This window comes from Procambarus clarkii, chromosome 75 (genome assembly GCF_040958095.1).
Source record: "Procambarus clarkii isolate CNS0578487 chromosome 75, FALCON_Pclarkii_2.0, whole genome shotgun sequence".
NCBI lineage: Eukaryota > Metazoa > Arthropoda > Malacostraca > Decapoda > Cambaridae > Procambarus > Procambarus clarkii.
Window position 1 is genome coordinate 3,392,588 of NC_091224.1, and position 13,729 is coordinate 3,406,316.

A 13,729-nucleotide genomic window follows, 5' to 3' on the forward strand; every position below is an offset into this window, starting at 1 on the left:
GATGCTCTCAGACGTGGGTTCGAATCCTCGTCACGGCCCTTGTAGATTTGATTATTGATGCATCACGCTATTGTGATTTTCTGGAAGCTGAGAACAGGTGACCTTTCTGGGAACTGAGAACAGATGACCTTTCTTGGGAATGAGAACAGGTGGCCTTTCTGGGGACTGAGGACAGGTGACCTTTCTGGGAACTGAGAACAGATGACCTTTCTTGGGACTGAGCACAGGTGACTATTCTGGAGGCTGAGAACAGGTGACCTTTCTGGAGACTGAGAACAGGTGACCTTTCTGGAGGCTGAGCACAGGTGACCTTTCTGGAGGCTGAGCACAGGTGACCTTTCTGGAGGCTGAGCACAGGCGACCTTTCTGGAGGCTGAGCACAGGCGACCTTTCTGGAGGCTGAGAACAGGCGACCTCTCTGGAGGCTGAGCACAGGTGACCTTTCTGGAGGCTGAGCACAGGCGACCTTTCTGGAGGCTGAGCACAGGCGACCTTTCTGGAGGCTGAGCACAGGTGACCTTTCTGGAGGCTGAGCACAGGTGACCTTTCTGGAGGCTGAGCACAGGTGACCTTTCTGGAGGCTGAGAACAGGCGACCTCTCTGGAGGCTGAGCACAGGTGACCTTTCTGGAGGCTGAGCACAGGCGACCTTTCTGGAGGCTGAGCACAGGCGACCTTTCTGGAGGCTGAGCACAGGCGACCTTTCTGGAGGCTGAGCACAGGCGACCTTTCTGGAGGCTGAGCACAGGTGACCTTTCTGGAGGCTGAGCACAGGTGACCTTTCTGGAGGCTGAGCACAGGTGACCTTTCTGGAGGCTGAGCACAGGTGACCTTTCTGGAGGCTGAGCACAGGTGACCTTTCTGGAGGCTGAGCACAGGTGACCTTTCTGGAGGCTGAGCACAGGTGACCTTTCTGGAGGCTGAGCACAGGTGACCTTTCTGGAGGCTGAGCACAGGTGACCTTTCTGGAGGCTGAGCACAGGTGACCTTTCTGGAGGCTGAGCACAGGTGACCTTTCTGGAGGCTGAGCACAGGTGACCTTTCTGGAGGCTGAGCACAGGTGACCTTTCTGGAGGCTGAGCACAGGTGACCTTTCTGGAGGCTGAGCACAGGTGACCTTTCTGGAGGCTGAGAACAGGCGACCTTTCTGGAGGCTGAGCACAGGCGACCTTTCTGGAGGCTGAGCACAGGCGACCTTTCTGGAGGCTGAGCACAGGTGACCTTTCTGGAGGCTGAGAACAGGTGACCTTTCTGGAGGCTGAGCACAGGTGACCTTTCTGGGGGCTGAGGACAGGTGACCTTTCTGGAGGCTGAGCACAGGCGACCTTTCTGGGGGCTGAGGACAGGTGACCTTTCTGGGGGCTGAGGACAGGTGACCTTCCTGTAAACAGTCTACTGTAGACGGGTTGTCGCTGGATGACTGCTGCTGGTTGGCTCACTCGGGACAAGACTAGAGGTATACATTACTCACACAAATCACAATAGTCTGATGTATCAAATGAACGGTTTGTGTCTGTGAGGGAGGAGTTACGAGGAGAAAGCGCCAAGCCATTTCGGGTATATAGCACTACGAAAGGGTCAGGATAAGGATTTGGGATGGGACGGGACGGGGGGAAGGAATGGTGTCCAACCACTGGGACGGTCGGGGATTGAACGCCGATCTGCATGATCCGTGTGAGGGCAGTAGCCCTCCCTGTTACAATTCTTTTGACCATGTAGTGGCGCAGTCGACTAAGGCGTATCTGTGATCATCCCGGACATAGGCTCGAACCCTCATCACGGCTCTTGTGGATTTGTTCATTAGCGGTATACATGTTCTATTGTGGATTATTAACCAAAACGTTTATGATACAAAACTCTCTCCCCTCCTGTCCACCCTCCCACCAGTTATCTTTACTCTTCCCCTCTCCCACGCTCTCCCTCTCCCCACGCTCTCCCTCTCCCCCACGCTCTCCCTCTCCCCCACGCTCTCCCTCTCCCCCACGCTCTCCCTCTCCCCCACGCTCTCCCTCTCCCCCACGCTCTCCCTCTCCCCCACGCTCTCCCTCTCCCCCACGCTCTCCCTCTCCCCCACGCTCTCCCTCTCCCCCACGCTCTCCCTCTCCCCCCACGCTCTCCCAGACAAAGCACAGTTTACCAGCGGGAAAAAAAATTAAAGAGCAGCCGGCCAGAGTGTAATGAGTCAGAGGTGAAGGAACATGTTATCATTCCACCACTATGGCCCCCTAATGTTAGGGTGACCCTGCTACTGTTCCCCCACTATGGCCCCCTAATGTTAGGGTGACCCTGCTACTGTTCCCCCACTATGGCCCCCTAATGTTAGGGTGACCCTGCTACTGTTCCCCCACTATGGCCCCCTAATGTTAGGGTGACCCTGCTACTGTTCCCCCACTATGGACCCCTAATGTTAGGGTGACCCTGCTACTGTTCCCCCACTATGGCCCCCTAATGTTAGGGTGACCCTGCTACTGTTCCCCCACTATGGCCCCCTAATGTTAGGGTGACCCTGCTACTGTTCCCCCACTATGGTCCCCTAATGTTAGGGTGACCCTGCTACTGTTCCCCAACTATGGCCCCCTAATGTTAGGGTGACCCTGCTACTGTTCCTCCACTATGGCCCCTAATGTTAGGGTGACCCTGCTACTGTTCCTCCACTATGATCCCCTATTGTTAGGGTGACCCTGCTACTGTTCCTCCACTATGATCCCCTATTGTTAGGGTGACCCTGCTACTGTTCCTCCACTATGATCCCCTATTGTTAGGGTGACCCTGCTACTGTTCCTCCACTATGGTCCCCTAATGTTAGGGTGACCCTGCTACTGTTCCTCCACTATGGCCCCCTAATGTTAGGGTGACCCTGCTACTGTTCCCCCACTATGGTCCCCTAATGTTAGGGTGACCCTGCTACTGTTCCCCCACTATGGTCCCCTAATGTTAGGGTGACCCTGCTACTGTTCCCCCACAATGGTCCCCTAATGTTAGGGTGACCCTGCTACTGTTCCTCCACTATGGTCCCCTAATGTTAGGGTGACCCTGCTACTGTTCCTCCACTATGGCCCCCTAATGTTAGGGTGACCCTGCTGCTGTTCCTCCACTATGGTCCCCTAATGTTAGCACTAGTGGTAATGGGAGGGTCATGACTAGTGGTGATGGGAGGGTCAGGACTAGTGGTGATGGGAGGGTCAGGACTAGTGGTGATGGGAGGGTCAGGACTAGTGGTGATGGGAGGGTCAGGACTAGTGGTGATGGGAGGGTCAGGACTAGTGGTGATGGGAGGGTCAGGACTAGTGGTGATGGGAGGGTCAGGACTAGTCGTGATGGGAGGGGAGGGTCAGGACTAGTGGTGATGGGAGGGTCAGGACTAGTGGTGATGGGAGGGGAGGGTCAGGACTAGTGGTGATGGGAGGGGAGGGTCAGGACTAGTGGTGATGGGATGGGAGGGTCAGGACTAGTGGTGATGGGAGGGGAGGGTCAGGACTAGTGGTGATGGGAGGGGAGGGTCAAGACTAGTGGTGATGGGAGGGTCAGGACTAGTGGTGATGTGAGGGTCAGGACTAGTGGTGATGGGATGGGAGGGTCAGGACTAGTGGTGATGGGAGGGGAGGGTCAAGACTAGTGGTGATGGGAGGGTCAGGACTAGTGGTGATGGGATGGGAGGGTCAGGACTAGTGGTGATGGGAGGGGAGGGTCAGGACTTGTAGTAATGGGAGGGTCAGGACTTGTAGTGATGGGAGGGTCAGGACTAGTGGTGATGGGAGGGTCGTGGGTCTACGCTTGCTACACAAGATTCATCCTGATGAAATTAATTACTAATCAGGATTCACAATAATTAATGTTAAAAACTATAATTAACCCAGGTAGCGAGCCCCGACAACCCAATCAACCGAATTATACCAATAAAAAAATATATTATTTGTTGCACAGTTCAAAGAAAATTAATAAGTTTCGTATTTTTTTGCAAGATTAATTTGTGTTGTTGAAGTTTTGGAGGAATTGATCCAGAGTTTGTTTGTCTATTGTGGTGATGACGGCTTGTGCTGTGGTGTGTTGATCTTCCTCACACACTCTCCGTGGTGTGTTGATCTTCCTCACACACTCACCGTGGTGTGTTGATCTTCCTCACACACTCTCCGTGGTGTGTTGATCTTCCTCACACACTCTCCGTGGTGTGTTGATCTTCCTCACACACTCTCCGTGGTGTGTTGATCTTCCTCACACACTCACCGTGGTGTGTTGATCTTCCTCACACACTCTCCGTGGTGTGTTGATCTTCCTCACACACTCTCCGTGGTGTGTTGATCTTCCTCACACACTCTCCGTGGTGTGTTGATCTTCCTCACACACTCTCCGTGGTGTGTTGATCTTCCTCACACACTCACCGTGGGTGTTGATCATCCTCACACACTCACCGTGGTGTGTTGATCTTCCTCACACACTCACCGTGGTTGTTGATCTTCCTCACACACTCACCGTGGTGTGTTGATCTTCCTTACACACTCTCCGTGGGTGTTGATCTTCCTCTCACACTCTCCGTGGTGTGTTGATCTTCCTCTCACACTCTCCGTGGTGTGTTGATCTTCCTTACACACTCTCCGTGGGTGTTGATCTTCCTCACACACTCACCGTGGGTGTTGATCATCCTCACACACTCACCGTGGTGTGTTGATCTTCCTCACACACTCACCGTGGTTGTTGATCTTCCTCACACACTCACCGTGGTGTGTTGATCTTCCTCACACACTCTCCGTGGTGTGTTGATCTTCCTCACACACTCACCGTGGTGTGTTGATCTTCCTCACACACTCTCCGTGGTGTGTTGATCTTCCTCACACACTCACCGTGGTGTGTTGATCTTCCTCACACACTCACCGTGGTTGTTGATCTTCCTCACACACTCACCGTGGTGTGTTGATCTTCCTCACACACTCTCCGTGGTGTGTTGATCTTCCTCACACACTCACCGTGGTGTGTTGATCTTCCTCACACACTCACCGTGGTGTGTTGATCTTCCTCACACACTCTCCGTGGTGTGTTGATCTTCCTCACACACTCTCCGTGGTGTGTTGATCTTCCTCACACACTCTCCGTGGTGTGTTGATCTTCCTCTCACACTCTCCGTGGTGTGTTGATCTTCCTCACACACTCTCCGTGGTGTGTTGATCTTCCTTACACACTCTCCGTGGTGTATTGATCTTCCTCACACACTCTCCGTGGTGTGTTGATCTTCCTCACACACTCACCGTGGTGTGTTGATCTTCCTCACACACTCTCCGTGGTGTGTTGATCTTCCTCACACACTCTCCGTGGTGTGTTGATCTTCCTTACACACTCTCCGTGGGTGTTGATCTTCCTCTCACACTCTCCGTGGTGTGTTGATCTTCCTCTCACACTCTCCGTGGTGTGTTGATCTTCCTTACACACTCTCCGTGGGTGTTGATCTTCCTCACACACTCACCGTGGGTGTTGATCTTCCTCACACACTCACCGTGGGTGTTGATCTTCCTCACACACTCACCGTGGGTGTTGATCTTCCTCACACACTCACCGTGGGTGTTGATCTTCCTCACACACTCTCCGTGGGTGTTGATCTTCCTCACACACTCTCCGTGGGTGTTGATCTTCCTCACACACTCTCCGTGGTGTGTTGATCTTCCTCACGCACTCACCGTGGGTGTTGATCTTCCTCACGCACTCACCGTGGGTGTTGATCTTCCTCCCACACTCTCCGTGGTGTGTTGATCTTCGTCACGCACTCACCGTGGGTGTTGATCTTCCTCACACACTCTCCGTGGGTGTTGATCTTCCTCACACACTCACCGTGGGTGTTCAGAGTACCACCATTGTCCTGCTGCAGGAGTACCACCATTGTGTGAATCATGGGTCACCACCACCTACAGCGTCGCCCCCTGGTGTGAATCATGGGTCACCACCACCTACAGCGTCGCCCCCTGGTGTGAATCATGGGTCACCACCACCTACAGCGTCGCCCCCTGGTGTGAATCATGGGTCACCACCACCTACAGCGTCGCCCCCTGGTGTGAATCATGGGTCACCACCACCTACAGCGTCGCCCCCTGGTGTGAATCATGGGTCGCCACCCACAGCGTCGCCCCTGGTGTGAATCATGGGTCACCACCCACTGCGTCGCCCCTGGTGTGAATCATGGGTCACCACCCACAGCGTCACCCCTGGTGTGAATCATGGATCACCACCCACAGCGTCGCCCCTGGTGTGAATCATGGGTCACCACCCACAGCGTCGCCCCTGGTGTGAATCATGGGTCACCACCCACAGCGTCGCCCCTGGTGTGAATCATGGGTCACCACCCACAGCGTCGCCCCTGGTGTGAATCATGGGTCACCACCCACAGCGTCGCCCCTGGTGTGAATCATGGGTCACCACCCACAGCGTCGCCCCTGGTGTGAATCATGGGTCACCACCACCCACAGCGTCGCCCCTGGTGTGAATCATGGGTCACCACCACCCACAGCGTCGCCCCTGGTGTGAATCATGGGTCACCACCCACAGCGTCGCCCCTGGTGTGAATCATGGGTCACCACCACCCACAGCGTCGCCCCTGGTGTGAACCATGGGTGAGGGCTGGTAGTGGGGGCCGCTGGTGTGAACCATGGGTGAGGGCTGGTAGTGGGGGCCGCTGGTGTGAACCATGGGTGAGGGCTGGTAGTGGGGGCCGCTGGTGTGAACCATGGGTGAGGGCTGGTAGTGGGGGCCGCTGGTGTGAACCATGGGTGAGGGCTGGTAGTGGGGGCCGCTGGTGTGAATCATGGGTGAGGGCTGGTAGTGGGGGCCGCTGGTGTGAACCATGGGTGAGGGCTGGTAGTGGGGGCCGCTGGTGTGAACCATGGGTGAGGGCTGGTAGTGGGGGCCGCTGGTGTGAACCATGGGTGAGGGCTGGTAGTGGGGGCCGCTGGTGTGAATCATGGGTGAGGGCTGGTAGTGGGGGCCGCTGGTGTGAACCATGGGTGAGGGCTGGTAGTGGGGGCCGCTGGTGTGAACCATGGGTGAGGGCTGGTAGTGGGGGCCCCTGGTGTGAACCATGGGTGAGGGCTGGTAGTGGGGGCCGCTGGTGTGAACCATGGGTGAGGGCTGGTAGTGGGGGCCGCTAGTGTGAACCATGGGTGAGGGCTGGTAGTGGGGGCCCCTGGTGTGAACCATGGGTGAGGGCTGGTAGTGGGGGCCCCTGGTGTGAACCATGGGTGAGGGCTGGTAGTGGGGGCCGCTGGTGTGAACCATGGGTGAGGGCTGGTAGTGGGGGCCGCTGGTGTGAACCATGGGTGAGGGCTGGTAGTGGGGGCCGCTGGTGTGAACCATGGGTGAGGGCTGGTAGTGGGGGCCGCTGGTGTGAACCATGGGTGAGGGCTGGTAGTGGGGGCCGCTGGTGTGAACCATGGGTGAGGGCTGGTAGTGGGGGCCGCTGGTGTGAACCATGGGTGAGGGCTGGTAGTGGGGGCCGCTGGTGTGAACCATGGGTGAGGGCTGGTAGTGGGGGCCCCTGGTGTGAACCATGGGTGAGGGCTGGTAGTGGGGGCCCCTGGTGTGAACCATGGGTGAGGGCTGGTAGTGGGGGCCGCTGGTGTGAACCATGGGTGAGGGCTGGTAGTGGGGGCCGCTGGTGTGAACCATGGGTGAGGGCTGGTAGTGGGGGCCGCTGGTGTGAACCATGGGTGAGGGCTGGTAGTGGGGGCCGCTGGTGTGAACCATGGGTGAGGGCTGGTAGTGGGGGCCGCTGGTGTGAACCATGGGTGAGGGCTGGTAGTGGGGGCCGCTGGTGTGAACCATGGGTGAGGGCTGGTAGTGGGGGCCCCTGGTGTGAACCATGGGTGAGGGCTGGTAGTGGGGGCCCCTGGTGTGAACCATGGGTGAGGGCTGGTAGTGGGGGCCGCTGGTGTGAACCATGGGTGAGGGCTGGTAGTGGGGGCCCCTGGTGTGAACCATGGGTGAGGGCTGGTAGTGGGGGCCGCTGGTGTGAACCATGGGTGAGGGCTGGTAGTGGGGGCCGCTGGTGTGAATCATGGGTGAGGGCTGGTAGTGGGGGCCGCTAGTGTGTACACTAAGGTTTAAGAACATCACTCTGGTAATATAATTTTATGCTCTCTTGGGTCCACTCTTTAAGGTGCTTATTTGCTTGTTGTGCTGCGGGGGTTGAGCTTCAGCTCTTTGGTCCCACCTCTCAGCAGTCAGTCAACTGGTGTACTGGATCCTGAGCCTATTGGGCTCTATCATATCTACACTCTAAACTGTGTATGGAGTCTGCCTCCACCACATCACTGCCTAATGCATTCCGTTTAACTACTCTAGAAAGAACTTGTTCAGTGTGAATGTCTGTATGGGACTCATTTGGGAGACAGGTACTTGGGTACCTGTGTTCCCTAGTGCGTGTAATACCTGTGTTAAACTGTCTTTATCTATCTCATGAATTTCATCGAGAATCTTGTACGTGGTGATCTTGTCTCCCCTTTCTCTTCTGTCTTCCAGCGACTTGGGGTTTAATTCCCGTAGTCTCTTCTCGTAGATCATAACCCTCAGCTAGTCTTGTAGCAGACCTCTGAACCTTCCACAATTTAGTGTTGTGTTTGACGAGATACAGACGCCATGCTGGAGCTACATACTCCAGGATAGGTCTGACATACGTGGTGTATAAGGTTCTGAATGATCCCTTACACCTTAAGTTTTCAAAGGCCGTGCCTATGGTGGCCAATCTGGCATATGCTGCTGCTGATATCCTCTCGATGTGGGCTTTAGGGGATAGCTCTGGCATGATATCATCCCCCAGGTACCCAAATGGAACCTAGTATCTGGCCTCCTCCTCCCTACACCTATCTTCTTTACTCAGGTTAGACTGTAATTGACATTTTTTGGACCATTCCTTCAGTTTCTCTAGATCTTCTTGAAGCCTCAAGCTGTCCTCCTCTCTTACTCCTTCTCATAATTTTGGCGTCGTCAGCAAACATTGAGAGAAATGAATTTATACCCTCCAGGAGATCATTTACATATATCAGAAACAGGATAGGACCGTGTACAGAGCCCTGTAGGACTCCACTGGTGACTTCACGCCAATCAGAGGTCTCACCCCTCACCGTAACTCTCTGCTTCCTATTGCTCAGATATTCCCTTATCCACTGGAGCACCTTACCAGCTACACCTGCTTGTCTCTCCAGCTTATGTACCAGCTTCTTATGCGGTACTGTGTCAAAGGCTTTCCGACAATCCAAGAAAATGCAGTCCGCCCAGACTTTTCTTTTTTGCTTAATCTTTGCGACCTGGTCGTAGAATTCTATTAAGCCTGTAAGGCAAGATTTACCCTCCCTGAACCCGTGTTGTCGATTTGTCACGAAGTCCCTTCTCTCCAGAAGTGCTACCAGGTTTTATCTCACAATCTTATCCATCACCTTGCATGGTATACAAGTCAAGGACACTGGCCTGTAGTTCAGTGCCCCTTTCTGTCGCCCTTTTTGTATATTGGGACCACATTCGCCGCCTTCCATATTTCTGGTAGGTCTCCCGTCTCCAGTGACTTACTATACACTATGGAGAGTGACAAGCAAAGTGCCTCTGCACACTTTCAGTACCCATGGCGAGATCCCGTCTGGACCAACAGCCTTTCTAACATCCAGATCCAGCAGGTGTCTCTTGACTTCCTCTCTCGTAATTTCAAACCCTTCCAAGGCCGCCTGGTTTACTTCCCTTTCTCCTAGCACAGTGACCTCACCTTGTTCTATTGTGAAGGCCTCCTGGAACCTCTTGTTGAGTTCTTTTCACACCTCTTTGTCATTCTCTGTATACCTGTCCTCGCCTGTTCTAAGTTTCAATACCTGTTCTTTCACAGTTGTTTTCCTTCTGTGACGACTCTGGAGTAGCTTTGGTTCGGTCTTGGCTTTGTTTGCTATATCATTTTTAAAACTTTTCTCTGCTTCTCTTCTCACCCTGACGTACTCATTCCTGGTTCTCTGGTATCTCTCTCTGCTTTCTAGTCTTCTGTTATTCCGGAAGTTCCTCCTCACCCTTTTGTTCAGTTTCTTTGCTTCCATACATGCCCTATTATACCATGGATTTTTCTTTTGCTTTGTGGGAACCAACATGTGAGATTTATATTTATTTAATTTATATGAATTTATATAGAATTTATATTTATGTTAATTTATATACTTCGATAGCAATTTGTATGATGATAAGTGGACTGTATTTCTGCAATAATCTCATAGTCTCACAAATCGATCCTCTACACATTAGGGGGGTTTATATTAAATTTATATATATAAGCAGCCAATCAAACTACAGTATTAGACTACATACATTGAAGAGGTTCCTTATCTTATTTGTACAGCAGGCAATAATCACCAGGTATAACCAGGATGTAGACACCACATTTTCCTCATGTGAGGTAGCTTCCATCACCCTGGTAACTGATGCACAAAGCATGCTTCCTCGTCTTGACCTGTCAAAAGGGCGCTAGCTATGAAGCCAGAATCCTAATATATGACAGCTATATCAGAGAAAACACTGTACAAGGAACCATATAGACCTGGGCTTAATTACCTTTAGTATGAGGCGATCTCGTGCTTTAACTGGCTCACCCTACCTAATGACATTAATGGCCATAAATGATAGATAAATGGGTTTCGGCAGAACACTTAACTTGTATTTGTTGACAGCGTGTTGATGATGGTACACCTTTGGTTTCCATAACACTTCGTCCAAGTAAAATTAACAGAAGCCGAATTTGCTCCCGTGAGACTCTGGTCTTAAACAATAACAATGGCTGACCACTCCCTCACAACTGACGCTTCTGGCCTACATTGTCCAGATGACAGTAAGTGATAGAAGGGTCACATTTACTCTATTTTAATTCTGATAATTAAGTTAATTTATATGAGATGTTTTTATGATGGTAAAGTCCAAAGACTAATGTATTTAAGAATAATTCCCAGCAGAATAGCTGGTGAATTTATAATACTATGTGGTAATGATATCCCGTTTTCTATAGACAGAATTCCACTACAATTTACATTTTCTATGGGTAACTTGTTTATACAATACAGCAGCAATATTATCTGTCTGTATGATATTATTAAATGGTGTCGGATTTTCCGACATGCTTCTTGAATTTTTCCCTTTAGGCTGGGATGAACCTGTTTACTGCCTCCTAACACTTTTGGGTGACATAGTCTATCATATCTTGTACAGACTTATCTCTGAGGTCTGTGTCCCAAGGTATTTCCCTTAGGAAACTTCTCATCTCCTCAAAATTTCCTTTTCGGTATGCCAACATTTTGTTTCCTAGTTCTTTTTTTGGGGAGATAATTCGAAGGTCTACCAGGTACTCAAAGTTCAATACACTGTGGTCACTCATTCCCAAGGGTGCTTCCATCTTAACTTCTCTTATATCCCACTTATTTAAGGTAAATATCAAATCGAGCATTGCTGGTTCATCTTCTCCTGTGTGTGTGTATTCACCTAGTTGTCCTTGCGGGGATTGAGCTCTGCTCTTTCGGCCCGCCTCTCAACTGTCAACTGTTTTACTAACTACTTTTTTTTTCTCCATCACACCACACACACACACACACACACACACACCCCAGGAAGCAGCCCGTGACAGCTGACTAACCCCCAAGGTACCTATTTACCGCTTGGTAACGGGGGCATTCAGGGTGAAAGAAACTTTGCCCATTCGTCTCTGCCTGGTGCGGGAATCGAACCCGTGCCACAGAATGAACGAGTCCTGTGCGCTATCCACCAGGCTACCAGGTCCCTGTGTGCGTGTGCGCGCGCATGTGTCTGTGTGTGTTTATTTACTATTTGTGTCAGCAGAATCGAGCTATAGCTCTTGGTCCCTGCCTTTCTAACCAATCTATTTTTCCTCTATTAATATCTACTATAAATATTTCTCTAAACCCCACGCGCGTGCACACGTCCCCAGGAAGCAGCCTGAAGCAGCTATTTAACTTCCAGGTACCTATTTAGTGCTAGGTGAACAGGTATATCTGGGTGAAAGAAACTAACCGGTTGTTTCCGCCTCCGCCGGGAATCGAATCTGAGCCATTAGGACCACAACCCCCAAGCGCTGTCCACTCAGCTGCGAGCCCTCCCCCCCCCCCCCCCCCACAGGTGTGCGTGTGTGCAGGCGCGAGCGTGGGGAGGGAGGGACACACCACCAGGGGCCGTCTGTGGTGGCTGATGTGCGGGCGCGCGCGTTGGGAAGGAGGGACGCACCACCAGGGGCCGTCTGTGCTGGGTGATGTGCGGGCACGAGCGTGGGGAGGGAGGGACGCACCACCAGGGGCCGTCTGTGGTGGCTGATGTGCGGGTGCGCGCGTGGGGAGGGAGGGAGGGACGCACCACCAGGGGCCGTCTGTGGTGGCTGATGTGCGAGCGCGCGCGTGGGGAGGGAGGGACACACCACCAGGGGCTGTCTGTGGTGGCTGATGTGCGGATGGGCGCGTGGAGAGGGAGGGACACACCACTAGGGACCGGCTGTGGTGGCTGATGTGCGGGCGCGCGCGTGGGGAGGGAGGGAGGGACGCACCACCAGGGGCCGTCTGTGGTGGCTGATGTGCGGGTGCGCGCGTGGGGAGTAAGGGACACACCACCAGGGGCCGTCTGTGGTGGCTGATGTGCGGGCGCGAGCGTGGGGAGGGAGGGACACACCACTAGGGACCGGCTGTGGTGGCTGATGTGCGGGCGTGCGCGTGGGGAGGGAGGGACACACCACTAGGGACCGGCTGTGGTGGCTGATGTGCGGGCGCGCGCGTGGGGAGGGAGAGACACACCACCAGGGGCCGTCTGTGGTGGCTGATGTGCGGGCGCGCGCGTGGGGAGGGAGGGACACACCGCCAGGGGCCGTCTGTGGTGGCTGATGTGCGGGCGCGCGCGTGGGGAGGGAGGGACACACCACCAGGGACCGGCTGTGGTGGCTGATGTGCGGGCGCGTGCGTGGGGAGGGAGGGACACACCACCAGGGGCCGTCTGTGGTGGCTGATGTGCGGGCGCGTGCGTGGGGAGGGAGGGACGCACCACCAGGGGTCGGTTGTGGTGGCTGATGTGCGGGCGCGTGCGTGGGGAGGGAGGGACGCACCACCAGGGGCCGTCTGTGGTGGCTGATGTGCGGGCGCGCGCGTGGGGAGGGAGGGACACACCACCAGGGGCCGTCTGTGGTGGCTGATGTGCGGGCGCGCGCGTGGGGAGGGAGGGACACACCGCCAGGGGCCGTCTGTGGTGGCTGATGTGAGGGCGCGCGCGTGGGGAGGGAGGGACACACCACCAGGGACCGGCTGTGGTGGCTGATGTGCGGGCGCGTGCGTGGGGAGGGAGGGACACACCACCAGGGACCGGCTGTGGTGGCTGATATGCGGGCGCGTGCGTGGGGAGGGAGGGACACACCACCAGGGACCGGCTGTGGTGGCTGTTGTGCGGGCGCGTGCGTGGGGAGGGAGGGACACACCACCAGGGGTCGTCTGTGGTGGCTGATGTGCGGGCGCGCGCGTGGGGAGGGAGGGACGCACCACCAGGGACCGGCTGTGGTGGCTGATGTGCGGGCACGCGCGTGGGGAGGGAGGGAGGGACACACCACCAGGGACCGGCTGTGGTGGCTGATGTGCAGGCACACGCGTGGGGAGGGAGGGACACACCACCAGGGGCCGTCTGTGGTGGCTGATTTGCAGGCACGCGCATGCGTGGGGAGGGAGGGACACACCACCAGGGCCCGTCTGTGG